This window comes from Cricetulus griseus, chromosome 2, assembly GCF_003668045.3.
Source record: "Cricetulus griseus strain 17A/GY chromosome 2, alternate assembly CriGri-PICRH-1.0, whole genome shotgun sequence".
Lineage (NCBI taxonomy): Eukaryota > Metazoa > Chordata > Mammalia > Rodentia > Cricetidae > Cricetulus > Cricetulus griseus.
In genome coordinates, this window is record NC_048595.1 from 302,669,479 (window position 1) to 302,692,752 (window position 23,274).

Below are 23,274 nucleotides of genomic sequence, written 5' to 3' on the forward strand. Positions count from 1 at the left end.
GAGAAGAGATTAGCAGGCAGAAATAATGGGTTTCAGGTCACTGAAAATACTCTGCATGATAATGTAATGATGGGTCTATGTATTTATGCTCTTTTCCACACTCAACAAATATATGACACTGAACTGAACTCTAATATAAACTATGGATGATAATAACATGTCAGCATAGGTCCCTCACTTGTAACAAACACACCACTCTGCTATGAGAGGAGAGTAAGGTGATGCTGCGTATATGTGGGCAGACAACATATGGCATACCTCTGTACCTTTACTTCAATATTGCTATGAAGCTAAAATTGTTCTAAAAGGTGAATTGATAACACACACACACAACACACACACACACACACACACACGTGTGTGTGTGTGTGTGTGTGTTGTGTGTGTGTGTGTGTGTAGTAGGAAATTATCTCTCTCTCTCTTTCTCTCTCTCTCTCTCTCTCTCTCTCTCTCTCTCTCTGTGTGTGTGTGTGGTGTGTGTGTGTGTGTGTGTGTGTGTGTGTGTGTGTATGTGTGTGTGTGTGCCTGTTCATGAATTCCCTTCTAATTCCCTTCTATCCATGGCAGGAAACTATGGCTACATGTTCATATACATCATCATTATGGCATATCACAGTGGCATTTAAGAAGGACTGTGATTGGCCAACTGTTCTGACAGCATTAGATCTGTGCTGAGCAAGACATCATTTTAGTCATGTTTTAGATACATTGGAAAGCACTGAGAAAGAAAACAGGGCTTTTTTTTTTTTACTTTGTTCTCAAATAACTTTTCACTTTTACTATTTTTAACAGCATACATAGCATTAGTTATTTTTTAATTGCAAATAGATTCTTCTGTCATACAATGCATGCTAACCACAGTTTCAACTTTCTCCACTCCTCCAAGTTATCCTCCACATCTCTTCTCCCTTGATCCACATGGCTCTATGACCCATCAGAAAAGAACAGGCCTTTAAGAGACAACAACTGAACAGGACAAAACAAGATGCAATAAGTCAAAACAAAGGCCCTCAGAATAAGGTTGGACAAGGTAATCCAATAGGAGGAAAAGAGTCCCCAAAACAGGCAAATGAGTCAGAAATACACCCACTCTCATGGGTAGGAGTCCCATGAAAACACAAAGCAAATAGCCATAACATATATGCAGGAGACCTGGTACAGCCCCATGCAGGCCCTGCACTTGCCTCTTCAGTCTCTGTGAGCCCATATGAGCCTGCTTAGTTGATTTGGTGGACCTATTGGTTTCCTCTGTTCCCTCTGATTAGTACAATTTTTCCAACCCATCTTCCTTGTTGGTTCTCTGATCTCTGAGAAGAGGCACCTAGTGGAATTTTCCAATTTAGACTGTCGTTCTCTGCTATGGATCTCTTCATCTGCTCCCATCTGCTGCTAGAGGAAACCTCTCTGATGATGACTAGACAAAGCAAGATCTATGAGTATTGGAGAATACAATTAGGAATCATTTCATAGATTTTTTTTTGACCAGCTGTGATTGGTTCTACCCTAGACAGATTAGGGATATGAGGAAAGCAAGCAGCCCAGAAAACTATAATTAGAGCTTAGACTATCTCATATGATGTTTAAACACACTTGAAAATGGATATGAATATGTTCTAAACTTCATATTTTTAATATTTGTTCAGAAAATTTAATTTAGTTAATGTAAATTTTTGTGTACCTTTCTGGAAAGCTATCTCATTTTTCTCACATAAATGAGGAAGCTACAACAATAGAAGAGGAAGGATATCGCTAGGTAGGAAGCAGACACTCAGGATAGTTATAGTTTGGAGCAGTTTAATATATTATTTATGGATCTAATACTGTCTTCATACTAAATTGAAAGCTGGTTGGTTACAAATCTGTCCTTAAAGAAGATGTCTCAGCAATTCTGTTTCCTGGAGGGCCTCTTTTCTCTTATGCCATGTTTGTACACTATTTGCTGTATTTCAAACAAAAGTTTAATGTTTTGCAGAAGGATTAACTGTATATGTTGCTTTACAATGATGCAAAAGGCATCTAAATATAGGTAGGTGCCTTTTTCAGATGGATAGTCCCAGGCTACTCTGTTGGGAATTCTTGGGTGCTTTATTCTTTCATTGTGAGTTTTCGGTGTCATTTTTGTGACTTGTAACTTCTACACTGAGCTGTTTCTCCAGATGCAGAAGTCTCCAATCTCTGACCCTGGGCAAAGCCTTCTCTCTAGGCTTTTTTGGGGTAAGTACAGACAGTTAGCCTAGAGAGTCCACCAGGGTAAACCTCTAAGATGTTTCTGTAGGCCAAATATACTTTTATAACTCTACAATCTCCAATCCTGTCTCAAGGCTGTTAATGCTACCTTTATTGAAGACTTTTTTAAAAAGAGACTTTAAAAAATAAATTGTATTTAAAATAAAAACAATCTTATTTTGCATACCAATCCCAGTTCCCTCTCCCATGCTCCCATGTATCTAGGCTGAGAGAGTATCCCTCCATAGGGAATGGACTCCCAAAGCCCATTTGTGCACTAGGGATAAATACTGGTTCCACTGCCAGAGGTCCCATAGACTGCCCAGGTCTCCCAACTGACACCTATGTTCAGGGTACCTTGTTCGGTCCTATGCTGGCTCCCCAGCTGTCAGACTGGGGTCCATGAACTTCTACTTGCTCAGGTCAGCTGTTTCTGTGGGTTACCCTAGCATGGTCTCGACCTCTTTGCTCATTGCTCCTCCCTCTTTACAATTGGGTTCTAGGAGTTCAAGCTCAATGCTTGGCTGAGATTCTCTGCTTCTACTTCCATCAGCTACTAGATGAAGATGCATACAGTGTTCTGCCTGCAGGCCAGAAAAGGGCACCAGATTGCATAACAGGTGGTTGTGAGCCACCATGTGGTTGCTGGGAATCAGACTCAGGACCTCTGGAACAGCAGCCAGTGCTCTTAACCACTGAGCCATCTCCCCAGTCCCAAAGACTGTCTCTTTATATGTAGATGTTGGACAGATGTTGGAATCAAAGTCTCAAGGTAAGACAGAAGCCATAATTTCACGCCAGCTAGAGGGGGTTGGTTTTACCAACATTCCTATTTAAGACTGGCCAGGAACTTTAGCCTATGGATGATGAAAATGAGACAGCACTATTGTCTAGATTAATACAGACTGGTTCTAAATACTAGTGTTGGAAGAAAAAAATCAGAAGTCCCTATTCATAAGAAATACAAGGCTCTTCAAAACGATCTTTTTGGAGCATCCCTGTGAAGCATCTCAGAAAATAACCTGATCTGCATTTCCTAATGAAACACTGCTGCTCACTGAATCAAAATGTGAAGCTAGTTCCCAGAAGTCAGAGCTTTTGACTCGGGGTGTGTATTCACTCCATTTAGAGTAACTCAGGGGAAATGAGATGAAAGTCATAATTTTATCACCCCTTCCAGTATTATAACTGTCTTTATATTACTGACACGCTCCTTTTTACAAAGAATTTCTATCTCTTCTTTCTAAATTTGAGTGGTGAAGCTAAAATCAAAAACCAAAAATGATATTCTTGAAGCTACAGCAAAGCCCAGGACTCTAGAATCAAGTGGATATAGCACTGTCATTAGGTAAAGATGCTCTTAAACTCTGTCCCACTTGCCTCCATTTTAGAGATAAAATTCTTAGGATTGAAATGGTCAGTTCTTTGGAATTCTTAGGTCAATTTAAAAATAAGAAAAAGGAGACTAACAAGTGGCATACTCACACATTATTGGAATGTTCTTTCCCCTCTATTACATCTTCAAATCGAGTGCCATTATGCCTAGAATTAGTAACCTCAAGAGGCAGCCTGCACTAGATAGGGTTCTGCTCCCAAGGTACTGCATGATTATGTTGTGAGATATTTGCAGAGGGGTTTATTTTGGGCTGGGTGAAATTAGCATCTTTGTTTACAAGAATACCATCTCACTGATCAAGTTAAAGTACATGCCTAATAACCAGCATTTCTTAGGCTTTTATGTTGCCCTTAATTAGACTCTTCAAAGTTAATTAGGGGAATGAAGGGTACTTTTTGTTCTTTTAAGTCCCCTTTAACAGATTCTTGCACATAACATGTTCTCACACTTGTGGGTAGTTCAGCTTCTGTTTTAAACTTACTGGGTAACTGTTCATTGGTTAACTCGTCCATTGTTTTCATAGTATAATCTAGTTTATTATCCTAAGTGCCTTTGATGCTTAACCCCCCTACTCTTCAACCACTGTAAATTTTTTTAGATATAAATTTTTATATTAATCTTTAACATTTTGTTGAAGACTAGACATTGGCAAAACTGAATTTTTGGAACACCAGTGTGCAGAGACTAGGATAGCATTGACCACAGATACTTTGAAAAACAAAATGAGTTTCCAGACGCGCATGCCTCAGCAAAGGGTAAGGGTTGGTGGTGTTGGATATAATACAATTTTCATTTGAATCAAGACAAAAATCACTGGCCTCATTTTGATACCCATTATGCTTCCAAGTAGTTTAATAATTTGTATTTATAAGAACAGTGCATACAGAAAATAGGAATGTAAAGTAAGAAGCTAATCCTAAGAAAGAGGGTTTGCAGCCATGATGCCTGTCTGCTTTGTGCCACTAATAGTAATAAAAGACCATTAGAAGGGAACGGAGTAGATGGGAAATAGTCTTTGCATTAGAGCCTGAGTCTGTCACTCTTCTGGCAACCCTGCCGAGAGCTACACATCAAAGCCACCACACTGTGCTAATAGTGTCACTTATCCCACAGCCTTTACACTGTCCCATATGCAGTTACTTTGCAGGGGGTGTGCATATGAGGGTGAGAGGGGAGTTGACAATGTGCTAGAAGAAACCGTAGGAGATAAACCCACTGTGATTTATCACCTCTAATCCTTGCAATGGAAAACATTTAGGAAGAGCAAATAATTGAGGTTTTTCAGAAACAAGCTTTTGAAAAAGCCCCCTGATTTAATTAGAGACCTAAAAACGGAATAATAAAAATAATTTTAAAAAGTCATGAGAAAAATCCTTACCATGTTTACATAATTGGAGGAACAAAATCATGCTTTAAAACAATTTCCTTAAAATGACTTAGTTTTTATTATGTGCCTGAAAGGATAGTGTGTGTGTGTGTGTGTGTGTGTGTGTGTGTGTGTGTGTGTGTGTGTGTGAGAGAGAGAGAGAGAGAGAGAGAGAGAGAGAGAGAGAGAGAGCCTTTCGTTACTTTTCAGATGGCAATTACAATCATAAATATCTACATAACAAGTTTGTGAAACAACACTGTTTCTATTAAACTGAAAGCAATCAGTGATAATATACCTATATTATACTTATTGCTGTCTTCCTTTCCTGGCTAATGATCCTGTCATTGTGTTTGTTTGTTGTTGGTGTTTTATATCTAGTACTTCCTGACAGGTGGGACAGCACATTCAGACACATGAGGCAAAATGTCTTCTCTCACACTGCGCAGTGGGGCTCTGTGTGACACAACTGTCTCTCCCGGTCCTGGGCTAGACATATTAGACATATGTGTGGGTCAATCTTCTCAGCGTCTTAGGGTTTGAGATGGCTGAGAATACTCCTGGAGCTGTTCATAGGTTTTGGGAGAAATCATATGAAGAAACATAAATGGCTGAACTGACCCCGGACATTCCAAACATGAAAGGTTAGTATAAACAACACATCAGAATATAAAATACAACCGTTTCAAAGGAAATATTGTTAATTGAGAGATAATTTTTAAAAACCCATGTCTATTTCTTTAAGTCATATTAAAGCCCACTTGACTGTGTTTTAGCATTTAGAATACAGTCCTTTTCTACCTGTAGGCCAAAACTTTGATTCACTGTGATAGAACCGTTAAGTGGTTAGGAAAGAAATCACAGCAGAGGTACCACAAAGACTGCATATGTGAAATCTGGAGAGTCTCTGTCTCCATCTTCTGCTTTGTGCTTAATCTCAGTTCTATGGCAGACCATGTCATGCTTAGACTACATGGAGTAGTGACATGTGATGCTTTCTTAATAGTTTGGGACTAGGATGCCATGAAAAGCAGAGAAGGTCTAAGGAGACCGATGGGTAGGAAACTTCCTGCCACCAGCAGCATGAGGACAGGGTGCAGATTCCCAGAGCACACATATAATGCCAGCTACAGATGTGTGCACATGCAACCCCTAGTACTGGGGGCATAACCAGGGGGATCCCTAAAACTCATTGGCTAGCCAGCCTAACTGAACAGATGAGCTTTGGGTTGTTAGAGAAACTGTCTGAAAATATACAGGTGACATGCCACTGAGTGAAGACATCTGATGTCAATTTCTTAGGGGCTTGAGAGATGTCTCAGCTGTTGAAAGTGCTTGCTGCTCTTCTGTAGAAACTGAGTTTGATTACCAGCACTCACACCAGGCAGCTCCTAACTGCAGTTCAAAGGAATCTTACACTTTCTTTTGGCCTCCGTGAACACATGCACATGTACACAGAAATACAAAACTAAATCTTGAAAGCCACCTGGTCTTCACCTCTGGCCTCCACATTCATGCCCACCCACAAGCACATACACACATACCCATACTAACATGTACACAATAACACATACACACAACACTGGAGAAACGGTGGGTGGGTGGGGGGCAAACAGCTTTATCTTTTTTGTCTAGTTTTGATGCTTCCATGTGGGAAATTATTATGCAAATGAAGTAAATCTCATCAACTCCAGAAACCCATTTTTCATCTTGCCCTCTTGTCCTCAGTTAACAGCACCAAAGTCAAGCAATGCTGGAGCTTTAATGAGATGCGGCTTTGTGCTTATTCTCTCTTCCTAGTCACTTCCTAGTTCAGCCACTAAGTCCTCCTCATTCTCCCTCTTTAGTGTCTCTTCATTTCTGCTCCATCTTGACTGCTGCTGCTTGCTCATCTACCAAGTTAAACACATATTCTTCATTATTCATCATCCTTAGATAGTCCCGTAGGTTAGAGAATGTTCATATGTGGCCTCTCCATGCATGGCGATCAGGACCATCTGCCTAATTACTTTCTGGAAACTGGGTATCAGTTGGCTTTATATTCTAGTCTGTTCAAGCTTCCAGGGACATCCCTGAAAGTGCAAGGTGGTGCTAGGCCACGCCCTTATCCATTATCCCCAAAGCCTTCTGGGGGTGGTGCAAAGCCTCCCAGCCTTTTCCTCTAAAACTTTCTTCCTGTCTTCTCCTCTCCCACATGCCCCCTACGCTTCAGCCACAAGGCATGTCTCACTGTGTTCTGAATATGCCAGTCTTTGAAACTCTGTCTTGTCCCAGATGCTGTTTCTTTTCCTGGAGTGCCCTTCCTTCCTTTCTATGCACAGCAAACTCCCACTCGTGCAGTAGGACCTAGCTCAAATGCCATCTCTTCACTGAAAGCCCCTCCAGTCCTGCAAAAGCTACATTCTCCCATTCATGTGCTCACTGACCATTTGTGGTGTCTGAGGGAAGAGAACCCTCCTTAGTAATCCCTGGTCTGTGAGTTCTGGGAAGGTTTTGAACCTTTTGAGTTTTTTATTTTGATCTTCAATCTAGAGCTCAGTATCTCATCTGGAGAAATGATGGATTTCTGGCCCCTTTCTGTGTATCTTCCTATAGTCTGACTTCATCTAGTCCCTTTTTCCTCTGAGCCTCAGTGTTCTCTATTTAGGAAGGAGCTATAAAACAAGGTGGGCATGGGGTAAAATCATGGGGGAACCTTGGGAGAGCTTTTGTTTCTGCAAAGGAATCCCTTTATGCCAGCAAGGTATGTAACTAACACTATCACTAGATTTTTACTGTATTTTAGAAGTATTGTCCAGAGAGAATTGGAAGGCTTTATTTTAAATTGAAAGCATTCTAATGTTAAGGACATGTGAAAAAAATTGTATCTTGCTTTGACATAGAGCAATTCCTTGAAATATATATATATATATATATATATATTATATATATATATATATGAATTGCTCTCTTTCTATATATAAATATATATTTTTTTTTCCTGGATATACATAGTTATATTCATTAGTTGGCTAAAGTTCAGCATTGAAAACATACATACAAGTACTATTATATTGATTGAATAAATTGTTTTTATTTATTTAGGAATATATATGTTTATATACCTATACATGTATGTATGTAATGAATAAAAAATGGAGCCATGATTTTTAAAGAGAGCAAAGGCAAGCATATGTGAGGATTTGGAGAGAGGACATGGAAAGGCAAAACAATATAATTATATTATAATCTCAAAAAGTAAAAGAAATAATAATAAAAGAATTATATTTATAATATTTATAATACCAGCTGTGAAAGAAGGAGTGTGCATAACGCATTAGGAAAAGAAAGATGCCTTGAAACAGCCTTGGGATGAATTGTTGCTCTTCAGATAATGAAGGATCAGCATGTGCTTTGTGGATGTAAATGTGAAAGATGCAGCCAATGGGCTCCAAAGCAGAGCCTTTCTCATAAATGCTACAATCTATGTGACAGCCATGGTGCCTTTTCATGATTATTCAGTCACTTCTGCATATCAAAGGAGAAAAGGTGAAAGAGGTTAACAGTAAACATCTGCAGCAGATAGACTCCTTCACCTGCTTTCTTATCAGTAGCTTAGTCCCCAGGGCACCACAGTGAAGTGTAGTATCATTAACCATTTTTCAGAGAGGAGGCAATTATGATCTAGCAAGTGTCAGTAACTTTCCTGCAAGACCTAAATATTTGTAATTGTAGGAGCCAAATGTTAGTCTCAGGTCAAAGGCCCAGTTTTTTTGACTAGACTTGGTTGCCATAAAATTACTAATTTGAATTTGCTTTGAGTAATGTCACTTCTCTGGTCCTGATGGTTTTGGTTCTGTAGAGACAAGTATTAAGGACATATTGATAGAAATGCCCTAGACATCCAGAAAATAACAATTTGTATGATTTCTATTTCTCACTACTATGCCAAACCCTGTGAAGAGCTATAGAAGAAATAAATTCATTCATCCATATATATGTATGAATATCTAACTTTGTGAATGACAGGAATGATGTCTCCAGTATTCATGACACACCTCTCCTTTGTCTCAACAGTAAGCAATTATAACTTTGAATGCCAGATGTTCTGAGTGTATTCACCCAGCCTTTGAATTAGTTTACCTTCACCATTCTAATTCCCATACTCCACACAGGAAGTCATCTGAATTTCCACTCCCAGGATGTAATTCCTTTAGATTGGAAGCTATTTATAGGCAAATAAAACTAGAAACCCAGTTCAATGAACAAGCAAATGCATGGAAGAACAAAACTTCTATGAATATGAATTCAGATGTTATTTGCTGAAAAAATTATTTTGATGTCCAATATGGTTGAGGAGATTAAGAAGGAAAAAACATAATCTCAGGGGATACTTGTTCGTCCAAAGCATAGATTGAGGGTTATTTAGGACATTTGACCAGTTACTCAAAATTTCAGTAACTTGACCTATGTGATTTATTCAGTTTCCTTCATGGCTACTGACTGATCATTAATTCTGAAACCATATACCACTTGAAGGCTAAAGAGACAATGGTCTTTTGGAAAGAGAAAGATGCAGTTTACAACCTCTTTTGTAAAGATACTATCTTATTAATTCTTTAAGATTGTCATATGCTGTATTTTAATCATATTCACCACACTCCTTTCCTAACTCCTAGATGAACTGCCCATATCCCAAATGCCTTCCAAACACCCTTCCTTAAATAACACATGGAGTTCAATTTGTGCTGCCAATGTACTCCTAAATGTGGGTTCATCCCTGAAGCATGATCAACCTACTAGGGGCCATTTATTATATTTTTAAATCTCTCTCCTGTAGAAGCCACCAACTGTTTATACCCCCACCCCATGCTAGAATGTTGATTGGTTTGATTTTTTGCAGGCAAACACAGTGCTATGAGTTCATGAGTGCAGGGGTACTTACTGCATTGTCTGTAAGACACCATTTAGCTAACTCTTTAGTTCTAGTTCTTTTTTTTCTGTTTCTATTTCATTTTTTATCTTTGGGATTTTTTTGAGACAGGGTTTCTCTGTGGCTTTGCAGGCTGTCCTGGAACTAGCTCCTGTAGACCACGCTGGTCTTGAACTCACAGAGTTCCACCTGCCTCTGCCTCCCTGGTGCTGGGATTAAAGGCACGTGCCACCACTGTCCTTTTAGAAGCATTTATTATTTTGTGTAAAATAATGCATTTTCCTATCACATTTTATACATATATACATGTTGGTCACCTTCAGTCTCCTAGGATCACATTGTGCACTTCTCCCACTGTTCCCCTTCCTCTGCTTCTAATCCCTCCTTCCACTCTTATGTATTATCTCTATTGTTCATTTTTCCTTAATTGTTATTGTTGTATGTATAACTACATATAAGCATCCAAATAGAACCTGAGGAATCACTTTAGTACTGATAGAATGAGTGTGTTTTTAAGGCTCACCACTTAGTAGTTTTATATAAATGATTAAGAGACTCGGTGCAGAAGACTGATTTTTCCTCTTTCAGAAGTTGAAATTGGCTATCAGTCTTCATCTAGGGTGGGGCGTTGTGAGAGTTCCCTCATTCTCATTCACATATCAGCTGGTGTTGTCATTGTGAAAGTCTAATTTAGGTTGCCATATTGTTGAAATTTCATGGGTGTAGCTTTCTTTTTTTTTGGGGGGGGGATGCAGTTTTCTTATTGTGCATAGAAGACACAGTCACACAGCACACATCCTAGCCATCTGTCTGTTTCAGTCTTTCCACTGACATGTTCCTGGAGTCTTAGGTGTAGTGGTTGTGTGATAGATTTGTCAACTGGGGCTGAACACCTAACAATTAGTTGCTCTTTGCAATTTGATCTACTGTGGTGTTCGGTGATGGTGTCAGAAAATTCACTTTGTGATGATTGCATGGTTCAGTTATGATTGTGGGGTTGCCTTATTTGTTTTCTTTCAATTTGTCCTTCCTTTCCAAACTATTAATATAATTTGTATTTTTCATGAAGAAAATAGCCAACAGTCTCATCAATATAGTGCCACTGAAGGAGAATTATGGACATAGACTTTTTATTCAACTGTCTATTGGAAAAATCTTTGCATCTACTTAACAGTTTAATAATTGAACTAAAACATTTACATTGTCTTTAAAACTGTGGGTTCAATATAGTCTTATTGTCAATATGAGGATGCTGAGGTCCAGAAGGTTAAACAGCTTTCCATTTGTCAGTTTGTCATACAAGAGAACTGGAATTAAGTTCTCTTGGTTTCAGGAATTTATATTTTGCCCAGCCATTATTGCCATGTTTTGTTTTCCTTCAAACTTTTTTCTTTTCCAAATTAGACTTCCACTCCCATTAGAAATCATGGAATTAATTGTGAGTTTGAGGTGCACTTGCCTGGATACATCAGGTTGGACCACATTAGTGATGAAATTAGCACTTGTGTGTGCTTCGGAATATTCAATTGAACCAAAACTACTTGAATATTCTTTTCTATTTTCTTCTTTCGTTGGGAGTAAACCTCTATATCTGATGAGTTAGAAGTGGATCTAAAATAGCTTTACATTCTCTGAAGAAACATCATAATATAAAAACACAATATAGATAATTAAATGCATTTGGCCATATTTTTCATGGTCTTAAAATGAGATACACAATATACACACAAACACACTTGCAATTCTATTTTAGTACATGTGTTCTTATGTGTGTGTGCTAAAATAGAAGTGTGTGTGTGTGTGTGTGTGTGTGTGTGTGTGTGTGTGTGTGTTTGTGTGTGTATACTTTAGATATCAATGTATCATGGGCCATGTATGCATCAATTTAACTCCAACTTTATGGAATACAATAGAAATAAAAGGTGAAAGAATTGCACATTCATGTAGCTAAATTTAATTTGGGTAGGATAATTTTTGGTACATAGGAAAGAACTATTTTTATTAAGATATATTTCCTATCTTCCTTTACATGTTATACCCAAATTTAGTACCTCATGATTGAATCAAGATTGTAAAATAATTTTGAAATGATAGAGAGTAGCAACTCTGGAGCAAGGATTTTTAAAAGTATCACATTTTAGAATTAATTGTTCATAAAATTTCAATATAGCAAGTGTTTGGTGCCTGACAGATTTGTTGACTGTTGCAGAAGACTTGCATACAGATAACTCTGTACTAGTAGGGGATGAATGCAAAGATATTCAATTAACTTTCTTTTTCATTTTTTGTTGGCCTCTTTCTCATGTCTGTCTTATTTATTGTATTCTAACTTTCGTTTTATTTATGCCTGTCTAAAGGTCCTTCTTGAAGAAAATGTACAGTATATATACCCTTGTATTCTTCTGGGGTGCATTCATTGTGCAGATCCTAGAGAAGATTTTTGTTCATACTCTAAGTATCACACTGTCTTTAATCTCACAGCCCTTTGCTTTTTCATTCCACTTACATTTTAAAAATATATTGGCTTGTTCACTTGTTTTTATCTGTTTTTTCAGTCATCTAAAATCCCTGATAATGGAGACCTTGTTTGTGTCTCTGCTTTTTTCTGAGGGAGATACATGTGCCTAAACTAAGGGTTCCACCAATCTCTTCTTTAAAAAAAAGTGGCTGATTTCCTGAGGAGAGCAGTATTTTTGCCCTCTGAGGGCAGCTGTCATGAGTTGGGACATGTGCCTTTCATGTCTTTCTGGATCTCAGCTGGGGTAGCTATTCTTTTTCTTAAACTTTTTCTTCAAAGAAGTTGAATTTGAAGAATTCTGTAACTTTGGATTCAGTTTTTTTACTATCAAATTAAAGCTAAAAATGCTGCCAGGAAGGAGGGTAGCCAGATTGGAGGGGGAGGAGGCGAGAGGTAGAAGAAGGGGAAGCAGAGAGTTGGGGGAGGAGACAGCGGAAAGATCCAGGAAACCTGAGGAGAAGCAACAAAAACCAATTAAAGTTAATGAACCACAGCTAAGCCTTTTATTTTAGTTTTTTTCCCTCTCAGTATACCAGTCTCAACTTGGAATTATTTTTCTTGGAGAGACACTGTAACTAGATTATTTCCTTACTACCTCCATGATCAAAAAAAGTATCTTTTTAGTCAACAAAAGCATGAGGGTATGTTTTGTGCATGTTTCTAGTGGATTTGTCATTTGGCCTTCAGCCTTGGTCCCACCACCCACTGAAATCTGGCAAACTCCCAGGTTGTCACAAATTCTGTTCTCCTATATCTTCACATAAGCTGAGAGTCGGCCCTGCTGAATAGTTATCTGAAGGCAGGAGGCGGAGGTCCAATTGTAGTATCTAATATTAGAAATAGAGATGCCTCCAATGGTTTTTGGCAGACTGAGCCTAGAAAGAGAGGCTCTGGCTCTCCCACTCAAACGTCTTAAATAGTTTATATATCTGCTTGATTAATTTGGCTAGAGACATGGTTGCAGTTAATGTATTAGGTATAAAAGTTCAGGAAAAATTCTTATCTCAATTAGACCCATTCTCTAGAACAACTCATTCTGTCAAGCCAGCTCTGATAAATTTAATAACGAAACATTACCTTCTGGTGCCCATAGCACCTCCACCAAGCCTAATATGAAGGAGGTGCACTTCCTGAGTGTGTTTGCTTCATTCAGTGTTTTGGGGAAGCATCACATTTAAATACATAATTCCATTCTAGAATGCAAAAAATGATATAAAATGATTTAAGTTAATCCAAGAGATATTTTAAATTTGAGTTTCTGACATTCAGGTTTCCCATTTGAAATATATCTTCAAATATTATGTGTACATAACAACTCCTTCCTAAACCTCCCCATCATCTCAGGCTCAAACTAACGAAACTTTGAGTACTTCTCAATCCTCATTTTGTTCCACCCATCCCTTTATTATTATTTTCATTAGTGCATGGCAAACTCTTTTTCTCTCAGAGAAACCCAGGATTGTGGAGATAAGAGTATCCTTATTGAAGAAGCTAGAGAATGCTAACTTGCTTCTCTGTCTCTCAAGTTTCTTCTCCACTTTGGGTTAACCGAGTCTGTCGGATACTGCTTGCACATTGTTCCTTGTGGCAATTTCTCCTTTGTTCAGAAAACCTTAATATTAGAAAGATCACAATAAACAGATACTGTGATTTTGAACTTGACTCACTTGGCAATTCATCCAATCACTCATTCTTCAGCCACTTAATACTCTCAATAATCACTTGTTGAAATTCTACTGTTAGTAGACTATACACTCACTGAAAGCAGAGAACATCTAAAACTTAGTAGAAATTAATTCTGGGATATTAGTAGGTAGACGGAGAAAATCCTGCTCTACTTCTTTCCCCAAGACGATCTAATTTTAAACTCTATTCCAATTCTCACTTTCCTCTAGAAAGGCCTTTAATGTTCATATCCTTCTTAAAATGTACATCCAAATATGAGTGGGCCTTTTCACATTTAAAGAATAGTAAGTGTTTCCTCCCACAGTTAACACATGTCTTTTCTTAATATAAAAACCTTAAAATAAAAGTGGACTTTTTTCCCTAGTGTATTTCAGTGTTGCCCTTCTTTAGCTTATGCTACTTGAACCTTTTGAAGTCAATATGTAATACAATCAGGTCAGAAATTCTCCAGCATATGTTTATATAAATGCATTAGTTTTAAGGTTGTTTTTATATTTTCCTATTACTATATAGTATAAGTTTCCTTGCCAAAATATTATTATTGTTACCCATATAAAAAGTGCTTAAAATAATGTGAACAAGATAAAAGTCTCACACACTAATAAGAAAGTATATGAAAAATCAGAAAAATGAATGAAAATATCCAATAAATATAAATTATTTTCTCAATTATAATAAAATGTAAACTGAAACTTCAGTAGTAAAACATTTTAGTTAATCAGTTGGTTATTTCATTTTCTAATTTTGTCTCAGTATTATCTGTAAGGATATCAAGTGCATGAACTCAATGCTTAAATTTGTTGCGTAAATAATTATGGTCCTGCAAGAGCCAGTGGGAAAACACAGAGGAAGAGGGACCATTAATACACTTACTTATATCATGTTTTTAGGGACTGGATAAGAAATGGCATTAATTATAAATGTGCACCACTCTTTAGCAGTGTTTGTTATAATAAAGTTTGGAAGTAGTTAATATCCCACAATAGGAAAAGTTAAATGAGTGGTTCATGACATTCAGGAAATATTAAATCTATACTACCATTTACAAATATTTAATAACATGAAGGGAATCTGAGGAAAATAAAACAAAGCTTTAAATTGTGGATCAACTGTATTTTATGAGTACAAGGTCATCTATTTGTTTATGTTTCTTGCTGTCTGTCTTCAGTGCTTAGAATTATGCCAGACTCTACTAGGCAAGCTATGTATACATTCTAATCAAGGTAACAAGTATGCAACATGTTTGCAACTACAAACACTCATGCACACAATACATAAGCACACACAGTCAGAAAACTAGAATGTTCCCACTCAAATGTTGATCAACATAATTTTTAATTTGTATCATCAGTAAGTTCCTATTTTTATATTTTATGACTAAGCCATGCAAAATTTACAGAACCAATAGCTTTGCTCTCCTGATAATCTCCACTTGAAGGATGGAGAGATGGTTCAGTTTTTAGGGTCACATACTGCTCTTACCAAGGACCTGAGACCAATTCCAAGCACCTGAGTTGAGGGTCTCAGAACCTATTCTCTGGCTCCAGAGGGATCCAGTGTCTTTTTTTATTGGGTTATGCAGGCACATGTGTTAAAGTGCATGCATGTCAGCATGCACGCGCGCGCGCACACACACACACGCACACACACACACACACTCACACACACACACATATATATATATAAAATTAAAAAATAGCAAATTGAATTTTATAGTAATTTCAATCTGAGAAAATGTTTTATGCTTGTCCTCATGTAGTTAAATTCTGAAGTTGTTTTGGTGAATTTGGTGAACGTCTCTGCCAACCAGTTTCTAAATAGGATAACTCGTTGCCAGTGCTAGACCATATTCTTCAACTTGGTCACACTTTCTAAAATTAATTTGATTTAAAACTTCTTTCAACTATATTAGAAGGTGGGAATAAATCTGTATTCTTTTTAATATGTGGTGATTTGCCATGAAATATAAACAATTGCTCTGGGAAGCAAAAGTAATGTGTGTAGACTTCATTTTAACTTAGGAGAAAACTTGTGTCTGGCAAACCCAGTGAAAATAAAGTCGTTTCCACTAAACTTTTAGCAATGCTCAGAGCAATCACCCAATATCTACATTTTCATGACCCAGAATTTGCACATTGCAACTGTTTCCAGGATTTTGTTTGTATAATGTTCAATGCAACATTTTCTTCTTTCCAGCATCTACTTTTTAAATTTTTTATTTAAATTAGAACAATGTTGTTTTACATGTCAATCCCAGTTCCCTCTTCCTCCCATCCTCCCTTGGCCCCTACTGATCACCTATCCAATCCCCTTTCAGCTCCCCAGGGAAGGTGAGGCCTTCCACTGGGGAATCTTCAAAGTCTGTCACATTATTTGGAGCAGGGCCTAGGCCCTCCCCCATGTGTCTAGGCTGAGAGACTATCCCTCTACGTGGAAGGGGCTCCCAAAGTCCATTTGTACACTAGGGATAAATACTGATCCACTACCACAGGCTCCATAGATTGCTTAGTCCTCCTAACTAACAGCCACGTTCAGGGCTTCTGGGTCCATCCTATACTGGTTTCCCAGCTATCAGTCTGGGGTCTATGAGCAACCCCTTGTTCAGGCCAGCTGTTTCTGTGGGCTTTCCCAGCATGGTCTTGACCCCTTTAGTCATCACTCCTCCCTCTCTGCAACTGGATTTCAGGAGTTCGGTTCAAGTGCTTAGCTGTGGGGGTTTGCTTCTCCGTCCGTTAGCTACTGGATGAAGGCTCTACGATGGCTTGTAAGGTAGTCATCAACCTCATTATAGGGGAAGGACAGTCTGAGGGAATGCTAGAATTAGAAAAGATGGGTAAACTTTTTTTAAAGATGACTAAAATATCCATTTTTTTCCTCTGAATATCACTGAAGTGTTTCTCCCCTATATCTTGGTCTCTAAAAATTCACCAAGGCTGGGTTTACTTTCACACCTGCATTGTTGAATTGATTGCCTTCTCTAGGTAACTTCAGAGATATCCTTCAGTTTGCTGAGGTTTTGTTCATTCCTTTAAATAGTTCAAATGCATCCACGTGACAAGATGTTGTCTGACTTCGCCTTTGCAATTTCCTCCTCTGAATTCAATTTTTATTTTGCTCCTTTTTACATTACAATGGTAGTCCACAGAAGGGATAAGCTTCTTGCTCTTGCTGCTCTAGGAAACTGGTCATCATACCCACACCCCTAGAGAGTATTGCCCCGAACCCCAGCTGAGCCTTTTGTAGCACACTGTACGTGTTAATCATAACAGAAGAATACGATTGAATTTACTTTTCTGAAATGACTCCAAAGTGACAGAAAGCTTACAAAAATGGAGAGTAACTAGCATTTCTCTAGATTCCTTACATGATAACCACCCTCATCTCTAACTCCTTTTTTTAAATTGTCAGAAGTAAGGGCAAATGCATTGCACATTTGTATCTAAATGCTTCTGTATCACCTCAGAAATGTTCCTATATATGACCAGAGTTTAATCAGAAAATTGTCATTAATAAAGTAATTTATCATTGCAAATAAAACAGTTAATAATCATAAAGCAGCACACTTAGATTTTTTTCAGTTTTCAAACAATGTCCTTAGAAGCAAAATATTATTTTCTGGTCTATAATCACTGTTACATGTGGTTGCTATGTGAGTTTTGTCTTGCTTCTCCTGGAATAGTTTTCATTCTTTATTTGTTTTCACAACTTTGACATTTTCAAAGATACAGGCTAAATATTTTGGTAGCACTTCCCTCAATTTTTGGTTCATCTAATATTTCCACAGAACTGTGCTATACATTTTTAGCAGGAATTACCACAAACGTGATGCTGTGGCCCCAAGAGGCACATGATGCCCATTTATGCCATTACTGGTGAACTAACTTTGCTCATTTGGTTAAGGTGGCGTCTCTCAGCTTTCACCCTTGATGTTAGTATTTCTCCTTCATAATTAATGAGACTCTTGTGGTGAGATACTTTTAGATTTTAAGAATATACTGTTTCATAAAATAGTAATACTCTAGTTTTAGTATCCAGTGATGACTTATGCCACAATCACATATTACAATAGTTATTGGACTATAGTAAGTATAGTAAACTTTTAATTCTGTGTTTTTCTCTATTCTTTAGTTAACACTTACCTAATTGCATTTTCCCTCTTAAAATATCTAACTACATATTTGTTTCATAATGACCTCGTTAATTATCACAGTAATTAACTTTAGTGAGTTATTGTAAGGCATTATCATTATTTATTTTGATATATAATTTCTCCCAGACCTGACCAATTAGAGAAACATGTATTCCAGTCTCTCTCTCTCTCTCTCTCTCTCTCTCTCTCTCTCTCTCTCTCTCTCTCTCTCTCTCTCTCTGTGTGTGTGTGTGTGTGTGTGTGTGTGTGTGTGTGTGTGTGTGTGTGTGTTTTCTGTCCTCATTTGGGGGAATACAGGTGTGATTTATTTATATTTTCCCACAGTCGGAGGTGTCCAGCCTCATATTTTGTAAATAGAGGCTTGAGTGTGGGAGAAGTTACTGCTACTAGAGTATCTTCATTTCTAGTTTACTTTAGTGAAGACATCCAAACATGTATACAGAACTTTCCCTATCTCTTCTGTCTGTCAATTTATCCCTCATCAGTAATTGATCTTACTTTCACTCTTACTCTGTGGCTGGCTGTGTGACTGTATGGCTGGCGCCTAATTTCCTCCCCTCCTTGCTCTTCTCATTCCTTGTTCTTCCAGATTTTCCTCCTATTTAGACTCCCTGCATACCAGCCCCACCTATCCTTTCCCCTGTCTTGCTATTGGCTGTTTAGTACTTCATTAGACAACCAGGTGTTTTAGACAGGCAAAGAATCACAGCTGAACAGAGTTAAACCCATGCAACACAAACAAAAGCAACACATCTTTAAATCATTAAAGATATTTTGCCCTGGGAATTGGTGGTGCACTCCTTTAATCCCAGCACTCCGGAGGCAGAGGCAGGTGTATTTCTGTGAGTTTGAGACCAGCCTGGTCTACAAGAGCTAGTTCCAGGACAGCCTCCAAAGCCACAGAGAAACCCTGTCTTGAAAAACCAGAAAAAAAAAGAAATTCTGCACAGCATAAACAAATGTAGCACACCTTAAAATAATATTCCACAACATCATTTTAAGTTTTATTTTATTTTATGCATATGAACCTTTTGCTTGCATATATATGTATATATGCTGAATGCAGAATAGGTACTCTTGAAGGTCAGAAGAGGGCACTGGATCCACTGGAAGAGGAGTCACTTTAGAATTTGGCCACTTTGTGGGTGGTTAGAACTGAACCGGTATCCTCAGAAAGAGCAGCAAGTGCTCTTACCTACTGAGCAATCTCTCCAGCCTCTGCATAGTTTAGCTTAAAGATTATCTTCAGATGGAACTGTTATCTTCCCACTGAGGATTTTGCCTATAAAATACTAAGTATAGACTGCTAAAGGGATCACATATCCCACGAACTCTGCAGCGATGCCTTAAGGAATGGCCTGAGGGAATAGTATAGTCTGGTCCAAGCAATAGGCATCCACATCTGCATAGAATTTTAAGATAATAAAACAGGACAAAAATCAATCTGATTGGTACCATAATCATGCTTCATCAACTTCAAACATATTTTAGTGATGTAATATTCTTATATGTTGGGTTGGAATGCTTCTATTTTGTCAACTGGGACATCATTCAAGGGTGATGCAATATGAAAATGTAGCTAGAGTTTGTAACTACCACTCTGTCTTTTCATATGTGTTTAAGATATTATTTTATATTTATTTAAGCTCTTATTAAGGAATTCTTTTTGCCTGTAAAATCTCATCTGGTCTGAGCCAGTCAATAAATTGCTGCTAATATTTTTAGATAGATATGACAAATGCACCTTAAGAAAAGACATTAAATTTTTAAAGACATATTTTATTTGAACTTTATTCATGTGTCTGTTTAGGCGTATATGTGAATATTAGTTCAAGCACCAGCAAACTCAGAAGGTTCCAATAGCCCTGGAGCTGGAGTCAGTCTTAGAACTGAACTCTTGTCCTCTGCACGAGCAGTGTAAGCTCTTAACTCCTAAGACATATTTCAAATTCATGTGTATTTCACCTTTATGTATCTCCTGGAACAGTATTTTAAGGAAACATAATTTAAGAAACATATTTATTCTTTAAAAGTAGTTTAAAGAATGATTGTCTGAAAGTTCTCCAGCCCCACATAAACGACATATTTTATTGATCACAACTGAAATGACAGACATGTAGAACAGATATCTCTTTGTAAGAGAGCATTCTCATTCCTCTTCTGAGAGATCCTTGGTAGAACTTTAAATTGTCCTTCAATGTCATTCAGGGAAACATCTCACACCTTTTTTTTCTAGAAATGCTATTGGATTGGCGAACATCTGCAAAAGCCTGAAATATGTTTCCCCACGTTTTTCTTTAATATTTCTATAGATATCAGAAATTCTCACAGTGTCTGTGAAGTGGTTTTCTGAACAAACAGCATTTATGCCTATGTCTTGAGTAGTGTCAATCTGAATTGAGAATGTGTCAGCTTTTTAACATCCTCAAATTCTACTTTTTAAATCATGAAGAGGTTGGGTCATGACAAAATTTGTTGCAGAAAAAAATGACTAATAAAAACCTGAGGTTTTGGAAGAGATAAAGAACACAGTCCTCTTAGCAAAACAGCTACTATCTTCAGTAGGTTGGCCATGTCTCTTTGATGGATTGCATCAAGACTACACTTCTTGATCACGGACATTTCTTCATATTAGGTGGGGATAGGGAGAGTCCTTAGAATCTCAGCTGAAGCTCCAGCTATGCCTCTCAGCCATTTGTAGTCTAGCAGGCCTAATTGCATATAACACTCTCTAAACTGTTAATTAGATAATTGCATTTTAAATGATTTAATTCTCACAAATTCAATCTTTTTTCATGAGTTTATCAAAACTGAATTCTATGAAGCTATTTATGTCCTCAAATTGCTTTTTGAAATAGAAGCAAATATGAATGTTTGCTATATTTGTTGGTGAAACCTCATTAACTGGACCTTTGCTGATAGTAGAATTGGTTTACCAATTTGAGTAGAGGTAGGAGTTCAAATTTAATATACCTTTATATTATAGGTATAGAGTGTAAAGACTAATTTTTGGCAAATTGAGTAATAATTTAACATTTTAAAAGAAATGACAATGTTGTTTTGATTTCAATGGATTGCTTCATAATAAATAAGTAAATAAATGAATTTTATTGAAAGCAATCAGTTCTGAGTCACTATTAATCCTTGAATGACTCTGCCTTACCTATTTGCAGCCTGCATATTTTACTAGCTGAAGACAGGATTCAAACTGAGCTCTCCCATTAAGAGGGATTATGAAGTTGATGAATTCACTTATCTCTGCCAAACTCAATCTTAAAAATGAAAGTTCCTGTCCATTTCACAGTGATATAGAAAGGTCAGATGAGCTGAATGCAGCTGAAAGATTTTTGAGATGCACAAATCTGTGTAATATTAAGTAATGTTTTTATTGCTTATTCAAATGCAAAATAGACTACTATCTTGCAACTTTTCCTAAAAATAATGACATGGTATGCTATTTCTCGAACTCAAGAAGAACTAAAGTTGCTAGAATGGTGCCTTCTTGCTAACAGTTTGAAGCTATTCTGAATCTCTGAACCTCGTTGGAGGCTTGAGAATTTGCACTGGCAACAGTCTCCCAGAGAATGCTGTCTGCAATCATGAACCATTGACTTATAGGGATCAAAGAGATGACTGCTTTGGTAAGACCACTTGTTCCTCTTCCATCAGACCAGGTTTTGATTCCTGGTACCCACACTGTGGTTCACAACTTCATGAAACTCCAGTTCAAGGGGATCCAACACCCTCTTTTGTTCTCTGTGAGCACCAGACATACATATGAATCACAGATATGTATAGAGGCAATATAACAATATACAAAAACTACAAAGGAATTACTGACATGTAATTCAGAACTGTGTGCCCATCAGACAAATATGCCTAGGAAACTGCAACATTGAACATAAAGGAAATAAACTGTATTTGCCTGAATACATGATCTCATTATGCTTTGATTCTCCATGTCTAATAAATTGACAGCCCCATGGAATCAAAGGCATTAATATTTTTTGATAATCACTGTCATATTTTCTACTACTGCTTTCTAGTTCTGTCTGAGACTCGATTATCAGTTGTCTATTTTCCATAGTTGAGAGCACAGAAGTTGCTACCACTTGAACACAATACACCTATCAAAACACACATTAATTTATGCATTTGTTATCTTTTAATTAAAAAGGAAAATTCTGGACTGGAGATGTGGCATAGCCACTAAAATCATCTCTGCACAAACATAAGTATCCCAGCATCCATTAGCAAGCCATGAATCCCAGAGACACTGGATACTTCATTTCCAACAGATCCCTCACCTTCTCCATGCCTATGTACACACAAGGGAACATGCAATAGTGCATATAGACACAGAGACATGTAAATAAGTAAAGTAAAATTTAAAATGAAAATTCAAAAATTCAGTATTTTTAAAAATTCAAGAACTCTCCAAGAAGGGTCATATAAGTCAATGGAGAGGGATGTGACACAATATTATGATATTAGTGTTCTACTCAGAGGTAAACTTGGTCTGGTTCTTCCAGAGTATGTTGCCATCTCCTGTGGACATTATATAGAACAATTAGAATACAAACATATGCGCACACACACTTGTGCAATACACATATGCATGCACATGTCTGCATACAACATATTTTATTTCAGGAATTCTGTTTCATAGATAAAAAGTTACTATTGTTTGCCAGTACAGAAACTTAATTTTGCTTTTGAGAAATCTCAGACTACAATGGAAAAAATATTGTAATTCATTTGTATTAAGTTGTTTTTGAAGTGACCTCATTGAAGCATTATATGTATCCCACATAAATCTATGAAGAGTTGTCATATGTCTCATGGAACACAGTTTAAACTGTAAAATAATACAGTTTACCCTCAAAGAAGTTCATACATAGTGTTTATGAAACATATATACTTACTATCAATCCAAACCAATAATATGCCTAGATATCTCCTGCTATTAAAACTATTCTTGATCCAAGGCATTCAGTGAGGGGAAGGTAGCTTAAATCCC